This window comes from Eubalaena glacialis, chromosome 9 (assembly GCF_028564815.1).
Source record: "Eubalaena glacialis isolate mEubGla1 chromosome 9, mEubGla1.1.hap2.+ XY, whole genome shotgun sequence".
In the NCBI taxonomy this organism is placed as follows: Eukaryota; Metazoa; Chordata; class Mammalia; order Artiodactyla; family Balaenidae; genus Eubalaena; species Eubalaena glacialis.
This window is the reverse complement of record NC_083724.1, coordinates 6864554-6890224: the sequence shown is the minus strand read 5'-3', so window position 1 is coordinate 6890224 and position 25671 is coordinate 6864554. Positions and strand designations below refer to the sequence as shown.

General features: G+C 47.4%; 1 protein-coding gene across 1 annotated transcript in view; it reads left to right on the top strand.

The window, feature by feature from the left end:
* NCS1 (neuronal calcium sensor 1) overlaps window positions 1-2456 on the top strand; it is a 57899-nt gene extending 55443 nt beyond the window's left edge. The window contains exon 8 of the mRNA XM_061199762.1: window positions 1843-2456. The gene's annotated coding sequence lies outside the window, so the exon portion shown is untranslated. The remainder of the gene's footprint in view (window positions 1-1842) is intronic.
* Window positions 2457-25671: the final 23215 nt, after the last annotated feature.

Below are 25671 nucleotides of genomic sequence, written 5' to 3'. Positions count from 1 at the left end.
CCCCAGACCTTGGCAGTGAGAGCTTGGAGTCCTAACCACTGGACCGCCAGGGAATTCCCTTAACTAGCAGATACAATAATGCAAGTCACAGGGGTTCACAGATCACCGCGGAAGGCAAAGCATGTGATTGGAGACCCAGCTGAACCTCCAGGGGCTGGCAGGGGACCTGGAAGGCTGAGAGGACCCAGGCCTCTCCCTTGGGTGCTCTGGCCTTTCTCTGGGTGGTTGCTCCATACTCTTTCTCCCTCGGCACCTGCACCACAATGGCCACCCCAATTCTGGTCCTACAGGGCCTTCCTGCTCCCCCAGGGCCACCTCCACATAGCTTTGGATTGGCCCAGATAATGTTTTTAAGTCATCTCCCCAAATCAGGAAAATGACCCCTTTGGATCAGACACCTACACCTGTCCGGTGGGGAGTGGGAACGTGCAATTTAAACACAGGGCTGGAGCAGGTTATGGGAAGGATCTTTGGATGGCACAGACAGTAACAGACATAACTGTCCCCCAGGCTGCTGCTTTTTAAAAAAAATGTATTGAGGTGAAATTCACATAACATAAAATTAACTATCTTAAAGTGAACAATTCAGTGGCATTTAGTACATTCTAGAACCTTTGCCTCACTCCAAGATGAAACTCCATATCCCTTAAGCAGTTTCTCCCCCACCCCCACTCCTCACTGAGCCTCTGGCAACCATACTTTGCTTTCTGTCTCTATTCTGGATGTTTCATATAAATGGAATCATTTACTATGTGACCTTTTATGTCTGGTTCTTTCACTTAGCATCATGTGGTCAAGTTTCATCTGTGTTGGGGCATGTACCAGTACTTCATTCGTTTGCATGGCTGAATAGTATTCCACTGTGTGGTTAGATCACATTTCTTTATCCATTCATCCATTGATGGACATCTGGGTCATTTCCACCTTTTGGCAATTGTGAATTATGGTGCTATGAACATTGGTGTACATGGATTTGAGTACCTATTTTACAGTTTTTAGAGTACATCCCTGGGGTGCAATTGCTGGGTCATATAGTAACTATGTTTAATTTTTTGAGGAACTGCCAAACTTTTCCACAGTAGCTGTGTCATTTTATATTCCTACCAGCCATGGTCGAGGGTTCCAATTTCTTCACACCCTCACCAACACTTGTTAGTTTCAGGTTTTATCCTAGTGGGTGCGAAGTGGTGTCTCATTGTGGTTTTGATTTGTGTTTCCCTGATGACTAATTCTGTTGAGCATCTTTTCATGTGATTATTGGCCATTGCACACATTGTTCTTAATGGTTGCAAACTTTTTTATCCTATGGTTCTGTCCTTATTTATCCAACCTGTCCCCTGATAGTGGACACTGAGTTTGCTCCCTACCTTTTAATTTTGCTATTACAGATGATACTGTCATAAACATTTCTTTCTTTCTTTTTAACTTATTTTTTATTGAAGTATAGTTGATTTACAACGTCGTGTTAATTTCTGCTGTACAGCAAAGTGATTCAGATACATATTTCTTTTTATATACATTGTTTTTCATATTCTTTTCCATTATGGTTTATCCCAGGATATTGAATATAATTCCCTGGGCTATACAGTAGGACCTTGTTGTTTATCCATTCTATATGTAATAATTTGCATCTACTAACCCCAAACTCCCAGTCCATCCCTCCCCCACCCCCCATAAACATTCTTAAGGATAAATACTAAGCGCCAAATGTGTGGGTCGGAGGGCATGCTCATTTTTAGGACTTGTGACATATAATGCCACCTGGTCCTCTAGTTGACTGTCGCCCGCTCTGTGTCCCTGGCAGCCAGCTCTGAACCCACCCCGCCTCCCTGTGTCTTCCAGATGCCTGGGAACCACTCACCTCCTCCCGTGCCATGAGGCCACCTCCACCCCGACACCACCACCCTCCTGTGTCCACCCAGCCTTTCTCCGCATCCACGCCCCGCCGGGCTGCCCTGGAACCGTGAGGCCCGGCTCTCCTCCACCCGCCCCGCACCCACCCGCCGCCTGAAGCCACCGGCTCCAATTGCCACCAACTTCTGCTTGTCCAGAAAGCGACAGTACGGATGGGAAAAGGCTCCAGCCCTCTGCAAAACCAAGGACTCGGCTGCTTCGCAGGCGGCCTCTCGGTCCCTCCTGCTCTCCTGCGTGTGTGCTTTTGTTCTTTATTTCAAACAGACATTGAAAAAGAAAAAAAAAAAAAAAAACAACTACCTTCTGTCCTAGAAGATTCAGACTGACAGATGGGGAGAAGGCCTCGGGGACGTCAAAGAACTCTGCCTCCTGCCTTGAGCTTGTCAGCGAGAGAGGCCACGGAAGTCACGGCCTCAGCCACGGGGGGTCGGGGCGTGGGGGGGCTGCCTGCCCATCGTGATTTGGCGCCCCATCCTCGAGCAGCAAGACCACCTGCGCGGCTAGGATGATTAATTACAATGTTGATGATTTTTTTGTGATAACAGTATTGTGCTTTTTGTGGGGAAAGTGAGGTTTTTTTTTTTATATATACATATATAATTGATACCTTTTATTTATTGGTTGGTAACTGTTGCTGCTGCCTCGTGTGTCTGACGCTCCCAGGGATGCGGGGCCCACCGTTTACACGTGCCCGCCCTCGCCCACCTTCCCAGGCGCTTGGGATGATGGTGGCCTGCAGCGGCCAAGAAGCCAAAAATCTTTTTTTTTTTTTTTTCAGATACTGTGCTCGATGTTTGGAGAGGGGAAAGGTGGGCTTCTTAAATGGCTAATGCACTGTTCCCTCCAGCTCGAATGCCTCCCTCCTGGATCTCTTTTCTCTGTTCCCCAGTTCACACATCTCTCGGTCCTGTATCCTCCTCTGGGTCCATAACCTCTTTTCTGAGGACAAACAGGGGACATCTTCCGGTTTCTCAGTTCTTGCTTTGGTGTTCGCAGCGCCATGGAGAGTGGCGAGGCTTGTGCTGAGACTGGGAGCCAGGAAGGGGCGAGGCTTGTGCTGAGACTGGGAGCCAGGAAGGGGCGGGGGTGGACCGAGAACCTAAGGAGAGAAGGAGGAAGGAGTGAGCAGATGTAAAGTCTGCGTCTCCCTCCTTGGTGGGTTTTGAGAGTAGCCGCTCACCCTGCTTTCCTGCCTTCCTGCCTGCCTTGTCCAGCGGACCACAGTATCTTTCCCTCTTTTAGCTGAAAGGCCGGAAGGGAGAGGGGGAGAGAGAAGGGCCGCAGGCAATCCCATTCAGGTAGCTTCTTGGGCTGTGGCCCACATGTGCTCACAGGGAGCTTCTAGCTCGGCCTGCCACTGAGACAGGGCAGGCCCACAACTGTCACCAGGAAAGTCAGATGACCTTGGACCAGAAGGCAGGATCCTGAGGCTGGCCCTTGCTCCGTGATTGTGGGCCCCAGCTCCCCCTGCTGCAGAGCCGGGAGGCCTGGGCTGGGGGATCCGAAGGCTTCCCTTCGTGCTGATGCTGTCTAATTCTAAGCTTGGGTTTCCTGCAGTTGGTGATTCTGCGGTCTGTGGCTAAGTTTACAGACCCCAGCAGACACGGGGACTGTCTGAGTCACTATTTGTCTCTTAGCACAGTCTTCAGGGACACAGCAGCCACTGGTCGTGGTGTGTGGGTTCGGATGACATACCCTGTCCCTCCCCGCAGAGCTTCCTGGTCCCTCCTGGACTCCTGAGCTATCTTTCAGGCCCAGAACTAGTCCTCACCCAGGGAAGCCTTCTGGGTGAGAAGCAGCCTCCCAGACTGTTTAGGGCCAGGCCAGAGTGGAGAATCCCTGCTTCTTCTTTGCGAAGTCAGCAGCCTATCACCTCCTGACTTATCCCGGCCACCGGAGGGGAGGCGCTGACCCTCGGCCCCCACTTTAAATTGCCCTTGGCGTCCACTTCGCACTTTCCCAGGAGGCCAGAGCTTCTCCTGCTAACCCTAACTCTCACAGCAGACCCTCCGCCAGAGAGCGGCTCTGCCAGCGTGGGACTTGCGTGTCCGCTCCTGCAGGCTGGACCGCTTGGCCAGCCCCTGTCTCTCCCTCCTTGCATTTGCCAGCCCTCTGGCTGCCCTCTCCCTCCACTGGAAGCCCCCCAGATCCTGCGGGGATAGGAGCAGTAGTTCCATTTTCACGGGTGACTTTGAAGCTTGGGCTCTTTGAGGCCCCTGCGGTCACCTTCCTGCTCAGGCCACTGGCCTAGGAGGCCCAGTACTCACCACCAAATCCTGCAGTTCCTCAGCCTGGCTCTGACCTAGGACCCTAGGGCAGCAGGTGAACTTGGTGGCTTGGGGCTGGAGATGGGGAGAGCGGGGCCTTTCCCCAGGTCAAATGATTTCTCTGGCCTCCACCTGAGCCTCGATTTACCTCTCTGGTCCAGTGGGCAGGAGCTTCTGTGCAGCCTGTCCTGGAGCATCACAGGAAAGGGCTTGTGGCTAAGAATTATCCAAGGTTAAGCATGTGGGCCCCGCCAGCTGAGACATTGATTCCTAGGAGTCTAGGGAGATCTGTGTGCAAGGCTTTCCTCCCACCCCCTCACCGTTAGGCCTTTTGGTTTGGAGCTACGCGTGTGGCTTTTGACCTTAGCAGGCGGACCCATGCCCCAGGCACACCTTGGGTCCTTGCCCAGAGACAGTCCAGAGCTGCTGGAAGGGCCACGCTTCTTCCTGGCAGGGTGCTGGACACTGGCCATTTTTGCCCGAGGTTGCGGGCAGGGACAATTCCGTCCCCTCCTCTCACCAGGCCTCTAGCTGCAGCACCCGCAGAGCCCTAAGCTGCCCATGGGCCTCTCTCCCCAGCACTGCTTCCCACGCGAGGCCCAGCCCCATCAACTGCTGCTCTCGGGGGCTTCCAGACCAGCCAGAAGCCAGGCTCTTAGCCTTCGCTCCCCAGCCCGGGAGCAGGGGCCAGCCTCGGGCAGTCCGTCTGCAGCAGCCCTGGCCTCTTCCTCATAGAATCCGCTCCCCACTCTGCGTTGATGGTACTTAGGAGAACGTCATGAGTTTCCAGTATTTAACCAGGCAACGTTTAGAATAACGTCAAGGCAGATGTGTGTCCTCCTCTGCCCCTGAAATGCTTTTCATTTTGACAGCCAACTTCCTAGATGACAGATGCCTCTGGGCTTTCGGGGACCCTGTCTCTTCTTTCGGGGGTTGGGGCGTGGGGTTCCTGGGCCCCCTGGGAAGAGGCAGCCTCTCCCTGGGGAAAGCCCCACCGCTCACCTAGTGGAAAGCTACCGGGTTCCCCGTGGTTTCAGCTTCTAAGGGATTGAGGGGAACGCGGGAGCGCCCCCTGGTGGCGATGATCAGTAAAGGCATTTGGGGGACCTGACCAGACAAATAGGTGATTTGAGAGGGAGGCCACAGATGGGGAGGCGAGGGGGGGGGGGGGGGCTATGATCTCACCCAGGCCCTGGGCTTCTAGCCCCACCTTATTGGCAGCATGTCTCCCAGACGCCCTTCTTCTAGGTCTACCCCAGAGATAGCAAGTGAATCAGCATAAGGGCACTGTAATGGGAAGCCTTGCCCCCCGACCTTTTTTAATATCTGCGGAATAAACCCAATGGTTGATTTTTGAATGAATAAAAGGCTTTTGTTGAATACACAGCTGGTCCCATCTTCTGTCTTGGCATCTAGGCCTCTCAGGCTTTGTCTGCTCCCCATGACTGGGACAAACGCAGAATCCCCTCCACCTCCACGCCCACTGCCCCCTGCCCAGGCTGTACATTTCTGTTTTCCATGTGTCTTTGCCTTGACCCATGGCCCCAGGGAGGGCCACAGGCTCCCAGTCTGACTCAGTGACCAGCTTCCTCCGGGACTCTGGGCAAGTCACTTCTCACTGGGACTCAGTTTCTCCATCTGTCAGATGGGAGTGAGTCTCTGCTCAGCCCACGTCACAGGGCCATTGTGGGGAGCAGCCATGAGCGGAATTATCAGAGCCTCGGCCGAGGTGAAAGGCCAGTGGGAGTCTGAATTGTCATGGTGCCCTCCCCCCCATCCAGAGCCTGCAACTTTGGAAAGGAATTTGGGCAACTCTTACCAAAAAAAAAAAAAAAAAAGCAATGTTTCCTGGGTGGTGATTTTCTTTGTTTGCCTTCCCAATCCCTCTGAGCCTCTTTTGGGGGTGTTGTCCTGTCTGAATCTGCTGGTGTGTGTCTCTGGGGGAGGGGCAGGCCCTGGGGTGGACAGGGGCCACGTAGCATGCCCGGGCCTCCTCTTGTGCTCTCGTTGTATGTCGTCCTTGTCACGCCAATTAAACACGCTTCCTGACTTGTCTTTGCTTTCCTTGTGTGGACCTGTTGCTTTGTCTGTTTCTTTTTTGTTTCATTTTAGGTTTCTTCTTCCTCCTGTGACACCCTTTCTCTTGCTTTGGGTGTTGTCTGCCCAGTTTCCCTGAGAGAAAGAATGCGCAGAGTGAGGACCGTGGGTGTAATGATTAAACCAGAACATTTCCAGGAGTGTTTCTGGGAAGCCAAGAGTTCAGCAGAGTGAATCCCCACCCACCCCACGTATCACTCCCAGCATTTCCATTCCTGCCTGTTTCATCTCTTGGGGTTCTCTAAAGGTTTAATAATGTTTGAAAACATGGGCCTAGACTAGTGGTTCTCAGAACTGAGCACTGTAGAATCACCTGGGGGCTTGTTAAAACCCGGACTGCCACCTCCAGAGTTTCTGATTAGCTAGGTTTGGGCCGGGGCCTAGGTATGTGCATTTCTAAAAAGTTACCAGGCCATGCTGATGCTGCTGGTCTGGGACCACACTTTGGAAGGCCTGGGGAGCTGCTGACACTGAGGGACATCCAGCTGGGTTCTAATTTGTGGGGGGTTTTTTTTGCCACAGCACGTGGCTTGCAGGATCTTAGTTCCAGGGATCGAACCTGGGCCCTGGCAGTGAAAGAGCAGAGTCTTAACCGCTGGACCGCCAGGGAATTCCCCAGCTGGGTTCTAAAGAGGAGTCCACCCGTCACTTGCTGGGGATTCAGGCTAATCATTCACCTGCACGTAACTGTTGCACCTGCCACGTGTCAGGCACTGAGGGCCCAGAGACTTGTCACTTACCGAGTGGAGGGGTGTTTCGGGAGGGGAGGTGGGTAGGTGAGTAGCTCCGATGGGGGGTCTCAGAAAGGCACCCCATGGTTTGGCTGTTGGAGTGGCTGCCCTCTGCCATGGTTCCCCTCGGCCTGGAACCTGGGATCTTGGAGGGACGTCCTCTTTCCCCTCTAGTTAAGTGACCAAATGTTTGCTCAACACGCATGGCGTGGGCCCCCCATGTGCCAGGTGTTTAGGGGAGGGGGGATCGGAGGAGGTGACAGTCTTTGCCTTCTGGAGCTCGCTGAGGAAACTTTAATTAGGAGAACAATAAAAGGCAATGTCACGTCAAGAGCGTTAACTGCTGGCTAGAAATATGTTACCGCTCTGGGCCAACGGCCCTTGAAAGACATGTGAATGTGTAGGTTGATGAGATCAAGCAGCCAACATTAGAATGAGCCACCACCTGCAAAAACAGGTTGTGTTTCAGAGTTGGTTTTGTGAAAGGGAGCGTCAGACTGACGCCACCTGGGAGACAAAGCTGGAGGGCCCACTTCGGGGCTGAAGCAGCCACAGAGAAGGGGGTGCAAAGATGGCGCCTTCCATGGCCACGCCGGGCACCCAGCCTCATGCCTCGCTCTGGCAGGGTCTGGAGTGAAGATGCTAGAACTCCGCCAGACACAAGGGAGCGAATCAAAGGCAAAGTGGGAAGGCAGTGTGGGACAGTGGTTACAGCTATAGGTTCTGGAATTAGACCTGGTTCTCAGCAGCCTCCACCACTTGACATTGGGCATGAGTTGTAACTGACAGGGTTTTCTGGTAAACACGTGGACTCCAGTTAGAGGCAGGTGATGACTCCACAGCCCTCCCCAACAACCTTACCACCAGATGGAAAGTTACAACAAAAGCAGGTCTTAGGTCAAATTCTGCCAAATGTCCAAATATTTACTAGGAAGCAAGTGCAAAGGTACAAAAGACTTGTCTGTCCAGGGAGTGGGGAGACCCAGGACCCCAGGGACCCCAGAGCACAGCCTCTGGCTGTGGGCTCTCTTCCCAGTTGGTACAAAGACGCTGAGTTCCCGAGAATCTTTCTAGCTATCATTTATCTCCATCACCTCACGCTTCTCCTATGAAAAATGATTTCTACCATCCTTTTGTAAATGAATCAACTCTGTGGTATAGGTTTTCATAACAATACATATTTAAAATGCTAATGTGACCCCTTCTGGAGAGCAGATTCCTGACCAGGGTATTTCAAATACTAAGGGAGGTGGGGACTGGAGGTAATTGACACGCACACAATCTCTAATTCCATGATTCCCCCGAAGCACTGAAAGTCAGTGCATGCATGGCAGCACACCCTTTCTGGGAAGCCCAGGATCTGGCTCAAAGGGCTGATGTGAAGGTAGCTGGGGCAATGATTCCAGAGTATGGTGAGCTCTCAGTGGGTGTTAACTGTCACTGGAGGTGGCTCTGGTCTTTCCCAGGCAGTCTTGGGTGGTGTCTACAAGGACATGGTTCAGAGCCCCTGCTTCTGTGGGCACGTGATGGGTCATAGTCTCTTGTTCTGGGTCAGGTTGCAGTCTGCACTGACCTCTCCCTGGCCCAGCCTACCTCGGGCAGCTTACCGTGGGATGAGGCCCTAGTGAAGGCACAGATCTGGCCACTTCCTTCCTATCTGGGCCTCCTGATTTACCAGGATGGCTCAGACTGGCTGCCGCTCTCTGGGTGTGTTAGCATGGGTGAACCCCCCAAGATGGGCCCATTTTTCCCCACTGCGAGCCTTCCACCCTGTCCCCCCTGCCCTCCCGAAACCCCAAACTCATGTCTGCATGATAGAAAGCATCTCCCTAAATCACACTCCCCAGTGCCCAGATCAGGGCATCACCAGGCATGGAGAGAGAGAAGAGTGGGTGGTGGGATGGAGGGTGGGGAATGCAATGCAGACCCCTGCCCTAATGTGGCCGCCCCCTCCCTGCCACCTTCCTGGTGGGCCCCCTGCAGCCTGCCCTGCCACTGGGGCACATCCCACTGTGACAGTGCCTGCCTCACATCCAGGGACAGAAACGTTATATCCTCTGGTCCCCTGGGCTGGGGGAGCCTGGTCAGGGCAGTGGCAGGAAAAGGGCTTTGAAGGCCTCCTGAGTTTAGGAAAAGTGAGCTCGCATAGGTATGGTAGAGTCTTCAGCTTATTCCCATACCCTTTACCCCGCTTTAGCTGTGCACCGGGCTGCATGGACGAAAGGACTACATTTCCCAGTCTCCCTTGGAGCTGAGTGTGGCCACATGACTCAGTTCCGACCAATGGGATGAGAGTGATGAACACAACTTCCTTTCCACTTCCCCCTTGCGGCTGGCTGGACATTGGATTCCGAAACAGCTTCCCGGGAACCTGGGCCCGCGCCCCCACAAAGCTCCATACCAGCCCTGGACCGTTTACACTGGGATTGTCAGGAGGGAATCAAATACCCTCTAACACGGTTAAGCCATCTGGGGTCTCTGTGTCAACAGCCACATTTTTATTCCACCTAATATACTGAATGATCCCACTGGGTCATTTTAAATGAGCTGATGTCACCTACAAATGTTTGCATCTAAACTCTCAATGTTTGCCAAAGTGATTTAGTAAAAAAAACCGTGCAGTGTAACGTGCTCCCCGTGTGGGCTCTTCTCACTCACGCCTTCCCATCCCCCTCTTCCTTTTTCCTCTTCCTTTCCTGCTGTGCCCTCCTCTGTGGGCTCAGGGGACTGGGGGTCCCAGTGGGAAGGACTCTTGGGAGGAAGGGCTTTCTTTTGCTGAAGGACTAGGGATGTAGGGGGTGGGGCAGAGGCTCCCCTTGAGCCATGAGGCCCTGTAAGACTTGGCTAGTTGGGTTTTCCCTGGGAAACCTCAGTGAGGGTGGATACTGTGAAGGCTGGCCTCGAATTGGGCACAGGAAGGACCTTGCCAGGGGTTTTAAGATGGCGGGATGGGGACCAGACCTCCGCACAGTCTGTTCAAACTCCCACCTCAGAAACTGGGCCCTTTCCCCAGAGAAATAGTCATCACAGAAGCAGATCTTAGAGGTAACAGATGTGATGAAAACAGCTTTCAGGAATTTCCTGGTGGTCCAGTGGTTAGGACTTGGTGCTTTCACTGCCGGGGCCTGGGTTTGATCCCTGGTGGGGGAACTAAGATCCCACAAGCCGTGAGGCATGGCAAAAAAAAACACCCCAAAACAAACAAAAAAACCCACAACAGCAACAACAAAAAACAACCAGTAAAACAGCTTTGTTTAGAGACCAGGGAGGAATGGTGGAGAATTGCCATCTGACCAAGGGGGTCTCATTTTAGTCTCTGGACTGTTGGATGCCCCAGAGGTGAGGGGAAGTCTGTGATATTGTGGAGGGCCCACTTTAATGTTTGAAGACTCTAAAGACCCAATTAATATGCTATGTATCCAAAGGCCTTCTTGCTTTAGAAGGAGATTTGTGCAACGTCAGAGGCCAGAGCCAGGACCTGGGGTGAGGGTGCAATGGGCCGGCCTGGGAGCGGAACGGAGGCGCTCCCTGTCGCTGGGAGGGAATCATCATCGTCGTCAGGGGAAACCTCCAGCCTACTCTGAAATCCGAATTCTACACCAAAGCGCATGCCTCAAACCAACTAACCCAGTGCTGGCTGTTTTCTCAGTGATTTCCAGGCAGCAGCCTAAGGCTAACTGGAGTCCTTTCTTGGCTCCTGCAGGGATGAACCAGAGCCCAGTATGTGTGCACGGTGTGGCCACAATGTCAGGCCATGGCCTTTGATGAACGTACTGGTGGCTCAAGAAGCAGGACACACCCCAGAAGATCATGAACCCCAGCCACAGGTGGGCTATGCCAACCAAGAGCCCCGCGATGGGGGGGTTGTTGAGCCTTTTTCCCCACGTGCAGCCACCAGAGGGCCTCCTGCAGGAGAAGGAATGGCAGGATCTAGATGGGGAGGAGGTGGGGGCAGGGCATCACAGGCAGGAAAGAGCAGGTGCAAAGGTATGGAGGTAGGATGATAGGAGAGAGCCACATGGGGGAAGGGAGGAATGCACGTGGAGCTAGTGGCCACTGCCTCCGTGTCAGTGAAGCATCAGAGTTTTGCAGAATGTGTATCTATCTCCCCAGAAAGAGGGGACTCAGGCCATGTTCCAGGAGTCGGTAACAGCACAGGCCTGGGCAGTCTGAGCTTATCACCCTCTTTCTGTGCTCCTAGGGAAGGCTGGCTTCAGGGCTCTTCTCCGGAACTTGCCCATTCTGGTAGCAAAGTAATCCTAACACTATAGAACATGATAAAGATAACAGCAACCCTGAACTGTGTGCTAGGGTCTCAGGCATCATCTCATTTACTCCTTACGGCAGTGCCCCCTTGAGGCCAATCCTAGTATTACAACCCACATTTTGCACACAAGGCTATGGAGGCCCAGAGAGGTGGCAGGTCCCATCTTCCAGTCTGTAAGGGGCTTCCAGGCTCCAATACAACTGTCTTGGGCAGAGGCAGGGTGTGGCGGGAGTAGCTTCTGTTAAGTCCAGATGTGGGCAGTGGCTGGTTGCCTCTGGTCTCTCCCAGATGCTGCTGCTTGGGGAGGTGAGGTCTTCGGGGAAGGGGGCCTGCCCAGCTGGGGCACATCAGCGGCGGGGGCCTTGCATCTGGAGGGAGAAGCAGCTCAGAGGCAGGTTGGGGGAGATGAGGGGAGGGGGGCAGGGGCTGGGCCCAGGGAGGAGAGTCCCACAAACAACCTGCTGGGTGCTGGGGACACCAGACCCTGAGAGTGCCCAAGTCTTAGAGCCCATCTCTGGGCAGGGAAGCCAATCAGGCATAACCTACAAGAGCAGGTGGGAGGGGGCAGGAGGGGTGCAAGAATGCAGGTGGCCAGCAGGGCAGGGTCCCAGGGTGCCTCCTGGGTGGGCCTGGAGCTGTCAAATGGGGTTGATCAAGGGACTCACCTTGCAGGGTGTTGTCGTTAGCATCACGTGATGGGGGGCAGGGGGAGCTTGGCTCTCCCTGCTGGGCTGGGCCACCCACAGCTCCTGCTCCCCTTTGGCTCTGCCACCACTGCACCTGTGTGCCGTCCTCTTATACCCCATGGGGTAGCTACTGTCCTCTTCCCCATTTTCAGATGAGGAAATTTAGTCCCAGAGAGGTTCAGTGGCTTCCCCAGAGTCACACAGCTAATACATAGAAGAGCAGGGATTTGAGGCTAGGCCTACTGGACGCAAAGCCATAGCCATCACTGTGATCCATCACTTTTGGCCTGGTGTCCTCTCTCTCGGGACGCCTGGCACTGGCACTTCCCAGAGTCTGGAATTTTCCACCAGGCCATAGGCTGAGTCCTCATGTGGAGAGATGTCACTTTCTTGATGCAAAGACGAGTCTGACCCTTGGCTCCCTGGTGCTGCTGGCCCCCAGCTGGGCGTCCCTGGCAGGCTACTCCCTGCCCTGGACGCTGCAGGAAGAAAAAGATGCGACAAGCCAGCCACTACCATGACCCCCACCCTCACTCTCCTGGCCGGTCTTGGGACAGGGCAGGGAAGGGTTTCTTCCACAAGGAGGGGTCAGATGGACCATCGTGGCCCGGGGAGGCCTGGAATTCCAGGGGCAGGGTGGGGCCTGGGAAAGCCCGCTCTCTTCAGTATTTTTTGGCTGGCTTCAAGACATCTCCAAGCCACCCCACTTGCTGTACCAGCTGGCTATAAATTAAACACTGCAGAGGAGGCGAGGGGTGAGGGAGGCTTTTCCTCTTCTCCCAGAGCTTCCCGTCTCATAATGTAGTTATGTTTTTTCCCTGGGTTCCAGTCCTGGCCACACCCCTACCAGCTGTGGGATCTGGGCTAATATTGACTGTGAACCTGACTGAGCCTCAGTTTTCTCATCTGTCAAGCGGGGATGAGAGAAGCCAGAAGCCCATTGCTCATAGGGCCGTCGGTGAGAATCAATAAAATGATGTGTCTGAAGCCCTTCTGTAAATGGAAGCAGTTAATATTATTGTTATTATCCAGTTCTCCCTGCCCCAAAGTTGCTGCCCTTTCATTTGGTCCAATTTTGGTCCAGCAGTATGGCTCCTAGCTTCTGTTTCTCACTGCCCCGGCCACTGGAGAAACTGCACTCCAGATCCTGATCCGGGTCCGAGTCCGAGAGGAAAACACCTTGAGTCAGGAGCTCATGCTGAGTCAGTCAGTAGCAGAGGCAAGCTCCCTCTGCGCTAACACTGTGTCTGCCCTGCCTACAGATGCCCCTACAACTGCCCAGGGAGCTGTCTCTGGAGCATCTTAGAGCCCGAAATTCCTCGAGGTGGGAAAGGGACGTTTTGTGCAAACAGCAGGAGACAGCCCCTGCCTCCCACTCAGGTGGGGCCCAGGTGTTCATGGTCAAAGCTGCCAAGCGCATCTAAGGAGGGGTTTAGACCTGACCTTGCCCTTGCTGCTCCTCGCCCCCCACTTTTCTGGAGCCGGGAGGATTCACAGGGAAGCTGGCCCCAGGGCCTGTGTTGAGTTTGCATCAAATTCAGCCCTGCTGTTTGGCAGCCTCTGTTACAGAGAATCGATTCTTGGAAATTCCCCAGATCAATACCCAGTGCAAAGCGGGCTGAGCTTCACTCGGGCCAGAGGAAAATTGAGAGGTTAGAAAGACGCAGGGGATGGAGAAGGATGATAAAATGTTCCCCATAAAGTGAAATGAAAATGATTTATAACGTCTCTATTACTTTACAAGTGGAAGGAGCTTCTCCAGGGAGCGCCAGCCAGGAGGACACACAGCCACTTGCAGGGTGTCACCATAACAACGCCCTGGCCTCATGTCAACCAGATGAGGTTCAAATCCAGTGGAAGCACTGGCTGGTGACTCTGAGCAGCTTCTGTCCCCAATCTTTGTGTGTGCGTGTGTGTGTGTGTTTTACAATTGAAAAAATAATATATTTAACACCCTGGTGCTGTGAGTGTGCTACAAAATTGAAAGACCAAACTAAATTATATCAGTGGAACGGGTTCAAATATTTAACAGATCCATTCCAAAAACACAAGTGAAAAAAGATCTTTTTATTCCCATGAAGTTTGAGCATTACTTTCTGATACTATGTATTACTGACTACACATCAGCAGTTATTAACTGAGAGTGTAAACACTCTAAGTTAATTGTTTAGACATTAGACAGCAAAGTTGTTCCTCTCCTGAGTCATTTTTTTTTAAATCGAGGTAAATTTCATGTAACATAAAGTTGACCATGAATCATTTTAATGCGTACAATTCAATGGCATTTAGTACATGCATGATGTCGTGCAGCCATCACCTCTGTCTAGTTCCAAGACATTTTCATCACCCTAAGAAGAAGCCCTGTTCCTATTAAACAGCCACTCCCATTGTCCCCTGTCCCCAGTCCTTGGCAGCCACTAGTCTGCTTTCTGTCTCTACGGATTTGTCTCTTCTGTATGCTTCATGTAAATGGAATCATGTGGTATTTGTCCCTTTGGGTCTGGCTTCTTCCACTTAGCATGATGTTTTTGAGGTTCATCCACGTTGTAGCAGGTATCAGGACATCCTTCCTTTTTATGTGCTCCCTACCCTTTAAGATGGGGGTCACCAAGCCCATATAGATCCCTGGGAGAGAGGGAAGCTCCACTCCATAGTGGGTTTGATTAAGGACAGATCCTCCAAGTGGCTCCCGGGATCTGCCTCCAGGGTCAGTGTGAGACTCATACAGTGATGCACAGAAACTTTGTACATAGAAAACACTCAACGTTCCTTAATTTTGTATCTATATGAGGTGATGGATGTTCACTAAGCTGATCGTGGTCATCATTTCAGGATGGATGTAAGTCAAATCATTATGCTGCACACCTTAAACTTATACAGTCCTGTATGTCAATTATATCTCAATAAAACTGGAAGAAAAAAAAAGAAAGAAAGAAAACACTCAACAAATGATACGATTATCCTCATTGCTATTCCTCCTCCAGGCAGACCTCCACAGGAAGCCCCACTGGTCAGAGGGTCTTTGACACGGTAAACTCTAAGGGCCACAGGCTCAAGTCCCGTCCCAGGAATTCTCCAGATCTAAAGGCTGAAGTTTTCTCTCTCTGGACTGTGCTGGATGTCACTCTTCACTTGTGCTTTAGTCCCTGTCTTAATTTCAGATCCCCCAGAAAAGGTTGTGAGTTAAGAATTCGAAGGCAAGAGGTTTTCTGGGAGGTGATCCTAGGGAACTGAGGGCAACAACCTTGGAGGTGGGTATTATTATCCCCATTTTACAGATGAGAAAATAGAGGCTCAGAGAGGCTGAGAAAATGGATATTAATATTATAATTGGACTCGATAGATTTTAAAATTGTATTTTTCTTTTTTTGTTTTTAAAAAAAATTTTATTGAAGTATAGTTGATTTACAATGTTGTGTTAATTTCTGCTGTACAGCAAAGTGACTCAGTTATACATATATATATTCTTTTTCATATTCTTTCCCATTATGGTTTATCACAGGATATTGAACAGTGTTCCCTGCGCTATACAGGACCTTGTTGTTTATCCATCCTATTTATACTAGTTTGCATTTGCTAATCCCAAGCTCCCAATCCTTCCCTTCCCCACCCTTCTCCCCCTTGGCAACCACAAGTCTGTTCTCTATGTCTGTGAGTCTGTTTCTGTTTCGTAGATATGTTCACTTGTGTCGTATTTTAGATTCTACATATAAGTGATATCATATGGTATTTGTTTTTCTCTTTCTGACTTATCTTAGTGTGATAATCATACTGATTATCTTAGTATGATAATCTCTAGGTCCATCCATGTTGCTGCAAATGGCATTATTTCATTCTTTTTAATGGCTGAGTAGTATTCCATTGTATATATGCACCACATCTTCTTTATCCATTCACCTACTGATGGATATTTAGGTTGTTTCCATGTCTTGGCTACTACGAATAGTGCTGCTATGAACATAGGTAAATTGTATTTTCTTAAAAACACTATTTTCATGGCCAGAAAGCATGTTGACAATGTTCAACTTTATTAGTAAACCAAGAAATGTAGACAAAAATAAGTATGAGACATTTTCATCTACCATATTGGTACAGATTTTCAAAATAACATTCAGTAGTGGGGAGGGTAGAGGAGAGTAAAGACTTCCACCCACTGCAGACAGAAGGATATATCGGTACAGACTTTTTGAGGGCAATTTACAATATGTATCAAAAGCCATAAATACACACTCTCTTCAACTCAGAAACCTGCTTGTGGAAAATTTTCCATTGAAAATGATTATGGATATGTGCAAAAATTCAGCTACAGTGTGCTCACTGAGTGTGAACAAAAGTAATAGCCATGATCACCATTGCTTTGTGTTGAGAAAAACAACTCAAAAAATGGAAATAAGGCAAAAAAGGGCTCGGCATCCTTTTAATGTCATGGTAGAGCATTTTCTAACAAGCCCACGTGAGGGTCAACTGATTCTCTCAGGAGTTGTAACTTCCTTTGACTTTCTAATCGCCATCAAGGATCAGACATTTTACAACTCTGTGAAGTTAGAGGATAATTTGTAGACAGCTGATTAGGTGCAAAGGTTTTCTTTTCTGCCAGGTTAGAAAATAACCTCAAAGATGATCCCAGTGCTATATCTAATTTAGCAATCTATATCCACATTGTTTCTTTCAGCAGTTATATACAACCCCAATCTTTTTCACTCTGCCGATTCCCTTGCTAATGGACTTGGCCACACAACACTATTTATTTGTACAAGAAGTTTCATCATTTTGAAAAATTTGCCTTCACATATGTAATATTCAAGACAGGACACAACATACATGTCTAATTATAGGGCATTGGCTAAAGAGGTTATGGTATACTCATGGTCCAATGGATTACAAAGCAGCCACTAAAAATCCGGTTGTAGAAGACCCTTTCATGACATATTGTTAGTAAAAAAGCAGATTCCAAAACTATAGACACAGGATGATGTCATTCTTGTTAAAAACAAGGTGCTGGGACTTCCCTGGTGGCGCAGTGGATAGGACTCTGTGCTCCCAATGCAGGGGGCCCGGGTTCGATCCCTGGTCAGGGAACTAGATCCCACATGCATGCCACAACTAAGAGTTCACGTGCCACAACTAAGGAGCCCGCCTGCCACCACTAAGACCCGGTGCAACCAAATAAATAAGTAAATAAAAATATTTTTAAAAAACCCCAAAAAAACCAAGGTGCTATGGACAGAATGTTTGTGTCCCCCACCCCCCAAATTCATATGTCGAAATGCTAACCCCCAAGGTGATGGTATTAGGAGGTGGGGCCTTTTGGAGGTGATTAGGTCATGAGGGTGGAGCCTTCATGAATGGGATTTATGCTTTATAAGAGGCCCCAGAGAGCTCCCTTGCCCGTTCTGCCATGTGAGGACACAGAGAGAAGAAGGCTGTCCATGAACCAGAAAGCGGCCCTCACCAGACATGGAATCTGCCAGCACCGTGATCTTGGACTTCCCAGCCTCCAGAACTGTAAGAAATAAATTTTTGTTGTTTATAAGCCACCCAGTTTACGGTGTTTTTGTTATAGCAGCCCAAATGGACTAAGACACAAGGCAAAGACAGAGGTCTGAAGTTGTATTCACCAAGATAATAACAGTGGGGTATCACTGGGAAACTGGTTTAAGGAATGGTTAAAATTTCATCGTGTCTTCAGCTTTTCTAAATTTCTGTAATGAACATGTCTTGTTTTTATAAGATAAATATTTTTATTTAAAAATTCATTTACATTAAGTTCTTTTCAGAACTATATATTGATAGCTCTTACTAATCTACATTAACTTTTTAGGCTTCTGTATTTTAAATTTTATCTTTTAATTTAATTTGATCATTTAATTATTTATTTATTGGCTGTACCATGCGACATGCGGGATCTTAGTTCCTGGACCAGGGATTGAACCCGTGCCCCCTGCAGTGGAAGCATGGCGTCTTAACCGCTGCACCACCAGGGAAGTCCCTATTTTGTTTTTTGAATTGAAATACAGTAAAACTGGTTTTATTTTTTGGTGTAAAGTTCTATGAATTTTAACATACGTATAAATTTGCATAACTATTACTACCACCAGGATCCAGAACAGTTCCATGACCTTAAAAAAATTCCTTTATGCTGCCCTTGTAGTCACACCCACCCCTCTCCTAACCCACAGCAACCACTGACCTGTTCTCATCACTATATCACTATAATAGTTTTGTCTTTTTGAGAATATCATATAAACGGAAGTACGCAGTGTTGGAGAAGGTCATCAAGAGGACGTGATGGCTGGTCCACCCAAGAGCTGGATCCAGGCAATGAGAGGCTCCTCACTCCCTCCCTGTTCTTGGAGTGGAGTTCTGCCCACATTTCCCACAGTGGGATCCGTTCTCAAGGACACAGCCTTGAGAGAGTGTGGTGTAGTTGAGACCATCTGGATGATAGATGTGACTGAACCCAGGTAAGGCCTCTATAGAAACTTGAAGGTTCTGGCTGCTAGGTGTGGAGATCTAGTTGTCCTGCAGCCACCCAAGACAAGCCCCGTAAGTCAGTCCCTTTGCTTATTAACCCTGCCACCTACCAATCTGGAGTGACCTGTCTCTTTCTTTGGTCTCTCCTGTCCTCCAAGTACAGAGGCCAGTTTCAGATTTCACCTGGGAAGCTCCAGAGGGTGTGAACCAAGATGCAGTGTGTAACCTTCTGAGGCTGCCTTCTTTCTCTCAGCCTAATGTCTTTAAGATCCATGCAAGTTGTTGCTTGTTTGTATCAATAGTTCATCCCTCTTTGTTGCAGAATATTATACATGTAGCATGAGGCTTGTTTATCCATTCACCCATTGAAGGATATTTGGGTCATTTCCCAGCTTTGGTGAGTATGAATGGAGCTGCTATACGCATTCACGTATAAGTTTTTGTATGAACATAAATTTTCATTTCTCTAGCGTAAATATCTAGGAGTGGGACAGCTGGGTCCCACAGCAAGTGGATGTTTAACTTTAAAACTGACAAACTGTTTTCCGGAGTGGATGCACCATTTTGCTTTTCCATCTGCAATGAATGAGAGTTCTGGTTCCTCTGCCTCCTCACTAGCATTTGGTATCGTTGGTCTTTTTTTTTTTAAAAAAAAATCTTGTTTTTCTGCTAGGTATGTAGTGCATGTCACAATGGCTTTAATGTGCATATCCCTGATGGCTAATGATATTGAACATTTGCCTTCTATATGTCTTCTTGGGGTTGTTTGTTTTCTTACGGTTGGGTTTTCAGAGTTCTTTATACATTCTGGATACAAGTCCTTTATTGGGCGTGTGATTTGCCAATATTTTCTCACAGTCTGTAGCTTGTCTTTTCATTCTCTTAACAGTCTTTCACAGAATGAACATTTTTGATTTTGATGGAGGTCGTCAGTTTTTTCTTTTATGGATTATACTTTTGGTGGTATGTTTAAGAACTCATTGCCTAGCCCCGGATCATGAATATCTTATCCTCTATGTTTTGTTTTTTCTTTTTAAGTTTTATAGTTTCATGTTTTTTCCTATTTAGATCTATGACCCATTTGAGTCAATCTTTGTATAAGATGTGAAGTTTAGGGCAAGGTTTTTTTTTTTTGTCATTGTTGAGTTTTTGCATATGGATATCCAATGGTTCCAAGACCGTTCATTGAAATGATTATCCTTTCTCCATTGAATTGCCTTTGCACCTTTGTCAAAAATCAACTGGCCATAATTATGTGTGTCTATATCTGGACTTCCTATGCTGTTCCATTGATCTATGTAGCTATTCCTTCACCAGTACCACACTGACTTGATTGATAACTTCTGCTGTATAGTAAGTCTTAAAACTGAGTACTGTGAGTCTGTCCACGTTAGCCTTCTTTTTCAAAATAGTTTTGGTTATTCTAGTTTATTTGTCTTTCAGTATAAATTTTAGAACTGGTTTCTTTATATCTTAGAGACTGCTAGGATTTGTATCGGAATTGCATTAAGTCTACAGATCAGTTTGTGGAGAATTGACATCTTTACTGTATTGAGTCTCCAATCCATAAACACAGTATGTCTTTTCATTCCTTTAGGTTTTCTTTGCTTCCTTTCATCAACACTTTGCAGTTTTCAGCATATGGATCCTATAGATGTTTTGTTAGATTTTTACCTAATTATCTCATTTTGGGGAGCTATTATAAAGCAGTATTAAAAAAATTTTGTTTTTGATTTCCAATTGTTCACTACTACTGATATAAAAATAAGATGAATTTTTGTGTGTTGATCTTGACCCTGCCACCTGGGTGAACTCACTTATTAGTTCTGGGATATTTTGGCGGGGGGTAAATTCATTGGAATTTTCTATTCTGACAATCATGTCATCCGAAAGGAAGGACAGTTTTATTTCTTTCCAGTCTACAGCCAGCTCTCTCCCCACCCCCACCCACTTTTTTCTTGCCTTGTTATACTGACTAGGACTTCCAATATGATGTTGAAAAGGAGTGGTGAGAGTGGACATTGTTTCCTTGCTCCCAATCTTAGGGGGAGGGTGTTCAGTCTCTCAGCAATAAGTCTGATGTTAGCGGTATGTTTTTGTTTTTGTTTTGCAGTTGCCATTTATCAGGGTGAGTCAGTTCACTTCTATTCCTACGGCTGAGAATTTTTTCAAGAATGGATATTGCATTTTGTCAAATTCTTTCTCTGAATTGATTGATATGATCATGTGGTTTTTCTTTTTTTTTTTTAACATCTTTATTGGAGTATAATTGCTTTACAATGGTGTGTTAGTTTCTGCTTTATAACAAAGTGAATCAGCTATACATATACATATATCCCCATAACTCCTCCTCTTGCGTCTCCCTCCACCCTCCCTATCCCACCCCTCTAGGTGGTCACAAAGCACAGAGCTGAGGGGCTTCCCTGGTGGCGCAGTGGTTAAGAATCTGCCTGCCAATGCAAGGGACATGGGTTCGAGCCCTGGCTCGGGAAGATCCCACATGCCGTGGAGCAACTAAGCCCGTGCGCCACAACTACTGAGCCTGAGCTCTAGAGCCCACAAGCCACAACTACTGAGTCCACATGCCACAACTACTGAAACCTGCGCACCTAGAGCCTGTGCTCCGCAACAAGAATTAGCCCCCGCTCACCGCAACTAGAGAAAGCCCGTGCACAGCAACAAAGACCCAACACAGCCAAAAATAAATTAATTAATTAATTAAAAAAAAAACCAAAAAAACAAACAAAAAACAAAGCACGGAGCTGATCTCCCTGTGCTATGCGGCTGCTTCCTACTAGCTATCTATTTTACATTTGGTAGTAAGACAACCCTCAGAATGGGAGAAAATATTTGCAAATGAAGCAATGGGCAAAGGATTAATCTCCAAAATTGGCAAGCAGCTCATGCAGCTCAATATCAAAAAAACAAACAACCCAATCCAAAAATGGGCAGAAGACCTAAATAGACATTTCTCCAAAGAAGATATACAGATTGCCAACAAACACATGAAAGAATGCTCAACATCACTAATCATTAGAGAAATGCAAATCAAAACTACAATGAGGTTTTTCTTCTTTAGGCTGACCATATGTGGGTTAAACTGATTGCTTTTGAACAGTGAACTAGTCTTAAATTCCTGGGATAAACCCAACTTGGTCTTGGTGTATTATTCTTTTTATCTATTTCTGAATTTGGTTTGCTGTTGTTTTGTTGATGAGTTTTGCATCTTTGTTCATGAGAAATATTGGTCTGTAGTTTTCTTTGTCTTTATCTGGTTTTGATATCAGGTTGTGTCATAAAATGAGTTACAAAGTGTTCCCTTCTCTTTTACTGGGTAGGATTTTCTCACCTCTTTAAATATTTGGTACAATTCACCAGTAAATTATTCGGGTAAGAAATCTTCCTTCTTGGAAGGCTTTTAAACTATAAATTCAATTTATTTATTAGTTATAGGATGAGTCAGGTTATCTATTTCACCTTGGGTGAGTTTTGGTACTTTGTTGTTTTTGAAGAATTTCTCCATTTCATCTAAATTTTTGAGTTTATGTGCACAGAATTGTTCTGACTACTCCTCGTTATTCTTTTAATGTCTGTGTGCCTGCAGTGATCTCTTTTCTTTCATTCCTGATATTGATAATTTTTTTGTTTTCCTTTGTCAGTTTGCTGGCAGTTTATCAATTTTATTGATCTTTTCAAAGAACAAGCTTCTGGTTTCACTGATTTTCTCTGTCATTTTCCTGATTTCAACTTCATTGATTTCAGCTCTTATCTATTTCCTTCCTTATGCTTTGGATTTATTTTAAGCCTCTTTTTCTAGCTTCTTAAAATGGAAGCCTCGATTATTGATTTGAGACCTTTCTTTTCTAATATGAACATTTAATGCTATAAAGTTTCCCCTAAACACTGCTTTACCTGCATCCCAAATATTTTGATACATTGTCTTATCATTTTTCTTATTGATTTCTAGTTTAATTCCACTATGGTCAGAGAACATACTTTGTATATTTTAATTCTTTTAAATTTGTTAAGGTTTGTTACGACCAGGATCTGGTCTATCTTGGTCTCCTAGTTGCAATCAAAAAGAATGTGAATTCTGAAATTGCTAGGTGGAGTGTTCTATAATATGGCACAAATGAACCTAACTACAAAACAGAAACAGACTCATAGACATAGAGAACAGACTTGTGGTTGCCAAGGGGGAGGGGGAGGGAAAGGGATGGACTGGGAATTTGGGGTTGGTAGATGCACACTTTTACATTTAGAATGGATAAACAACAAGGTCCTAATGTATAGCACAGGGAACTATATTCAATATCCTGTGATAAACCGTAATGGAAAAGATTATTAAAAAAAAATGTATATATGTATATAACTGAGTCACCTCGCTGTACAGCAGAGACTGGCACAACACTGTAAGTCAAATATACTACAATTAAAAAAATGAAACAAACGAAGAAAAGAGTTTGAAATGTCAGTTAGATACAGGTGGTTGATGGTGGTGCTAAGTTATTCTGTATCATTGCTGGTTCTATCAATTACTAAGAGAAGCTGAGTCACCACACGTAGCAGTTGCTCAAGTAGGGGTCAAAACGGCACTTTTGAAGGACAAGATGGCTGAGTCCTCACGGCTGCATTGGGTCGTTCATTGCACCATCCTGGGCGGCAGACACACATGGGTTTGAATCTCCACAGTCCCCCTGCTTCCTAAGGGGGAATTCATGGTTAACAGCTGAGTTTCAGACGTCACCTATGTACATCCAAACACACATATGCCTAGAACTAACTTTTCATTTCTTATGACATTTTTGAGGAGGGAAGTTTGATGGAGTCTGGGTATTCACTGCCTTTCCCCCTCCCTGACCTCCTAATAAACGTTTTGTTGTTTTCTCTGAGACTTTGTGGGCTGATAAGGAGTAATGGTTAGAGAAGTTGGGATAAGTCGAAAGGGGCTAAATTAAGTTGCATTTAAAAAAGAGCTCATTGCTATGAAGGAGAAAATACTTGATTTGGAAGGGAGTGAAGAGGAGAAATTTAGAGGCGCAGCTCTGAGGATGAGAGGGCTTCAGGGGAGACGTGTTGAAGGGGGACTTTTAGGGAGCTGAGCAAAATATCATGAGGTGTAATTCCCCCTCTGCCAATACTCCAAGAGTCTTCAGTAAAGACTGATTTGACTCTTTGATGCCTTTTAGTCGCACTTGTGTTTCTTCGGGCTATGATGTCTTACCGAGTTGGGCCTGAAGGTCAGACAGAGACCAAGCTGTCATTCAACGCATTAATTTGTGGGACACCCTACAGGAGCTTGGGGGAGTAGGGTTTCTTTCTTTCCAGGCCCAGAAGGCACAGAACTATGCTCCCTATGCCAGCAGGGGAGAATTGGCCAGAAGTTTACACGTTGGAATTCAGCGAACTCCTTAATTTTGAAAGAACTGTATTTAAAGTGGATCACTTCCTCCAAGAGCAGGTCATCAAATTCCTCAGAGCACAGTTGTCTGGTTACTTCAAAAAATATATTTTTCCCTTTGTCAAGTTCACAGAACTAGGAGGAACCACTTGGTAGTGGTGGTGGGGCTTTAATTAGAAATGTTTGGGGGAAAGAAAGGGGAAACAACCCATCCCAGATCTTGAACCCACTGCCTCCTGTCACTTGCCCCCAACTCTCTGAGTTTCAAATGGGAAAGAGATAATTAGAACCAATGATAATAATAGCTTGTTGTACCCAGCAATTATTGAGTGCTTGCTGAATGCCAGATCATTTCACATGCAGTGAAAGTGCCTAGGCCAGGACCTGACATTAGGAAGATGCTCAAAAAGTATTTGCTGACTGAATAATATTGGCCTATTCTGCCAATGATGTCTCAGTGCTCAGGGATTTTGTTCCTTTTAACCGTAAGTCAGCTGCCATCTCAAGAGAAAGACAGGCCCATGAGGCCATCTCCTGAATAAAGCAACACTTCTCCACCTTCAATATTTCAGACTTTTGTTATAAATGGCAGAAACCCAACCCAAAAAAGCCTAAACAAAAAAAGGGAACTTATCAATTCATATGATCACACCACAGAAAGTAGGGGTTGGGGAGCAGGGACTTCTCTCTCTTCCTCCCTCTGCTTCTTGTCTCTGCTGGCTTCATTCTCTCCTAATGTAGATGGTCTCCCCCCTGGGCGTGGGGAACATGGCTGCTGGCCTCTCCCCCACTCACGGCATTTGAGTCTTGTTACCCTGGAAACAAGAAAGATTCTTCCCCAGTAGAAATATCCCAGGGAAGGATGTTGATTGGCTCCACTTGGGTCACGTGCCCATCTCTAGACCAATCCTAGGGAAGTATTTTGATTGGCTCTACTTGGGTCACATGCCCATCTCTAGACCAATCACTGTAGCTGGAGAGATGGGACAGTATGACTAGGGTCACGTGACCCTCTTTGGTTGGGGGAAGTCTGTTGGTATCCATTACCTGAAGGAATGGAGCAGTGTTCTTAACTGTAGGCAACAGAAGCTAACTTTTGCTGATTTAAGCAGTGCAACTGGGTGCTCACATGTGAGCTAGGGAATCATGCTTGGTGCTAACCAGGTGGAAACAAACCCCCAAAGCCATCGCAGCCCCAGTCTGATAACTATAGTCTGTGGCTAGCACCACTGCCCCGCCACGCCGGGAACGTCATCTTGTTGCCACTGCCACCAAGGGGCCAGCAGCTTCTTTGTCTGGCTCTGGACCCAAAGGCCAGCATGAGTGTATATGATGGGTGCAGCCCATGACACCCATGCTTCAGCTGCAAGGGAGGATAGGAAATCAAGTAGCTGTATTTTAGTATTGTGGGTGGCCAAAACTCAAAACAAATGTACACCACAGGGTATATATTGTACGTTTGTGCGCGGCCACTAACCACTTTGTTCCTGGGGATTTTGTTCCTTCAATGTAGACCTGTTTCTACTAAATGTCAAATGAGAGGTAACCAGATCTCCTTTTGTAGTGGAGTCCACCCCATTAAATCTTGGCACTTGCAAGCGGCTCCTCTTCATGCTAAGAAGGTCACGACTTGATGTCTGGGCTGGCGAGCATCATTTCTCTCTTTCAGATTTTCCAAATGGGCTTTCTTGGGAAGCAGCTCCAGGCATCATTAATTTAAACATCTTTAATCTGATTTCTTTTGCAATTCTCTGCTTTAATCAGAGGTCAGCTGTCACAGCTCAGTTGTTAAGATGGGTCAGTTTCCTTGATGGACATCATTTCCGTGACACTT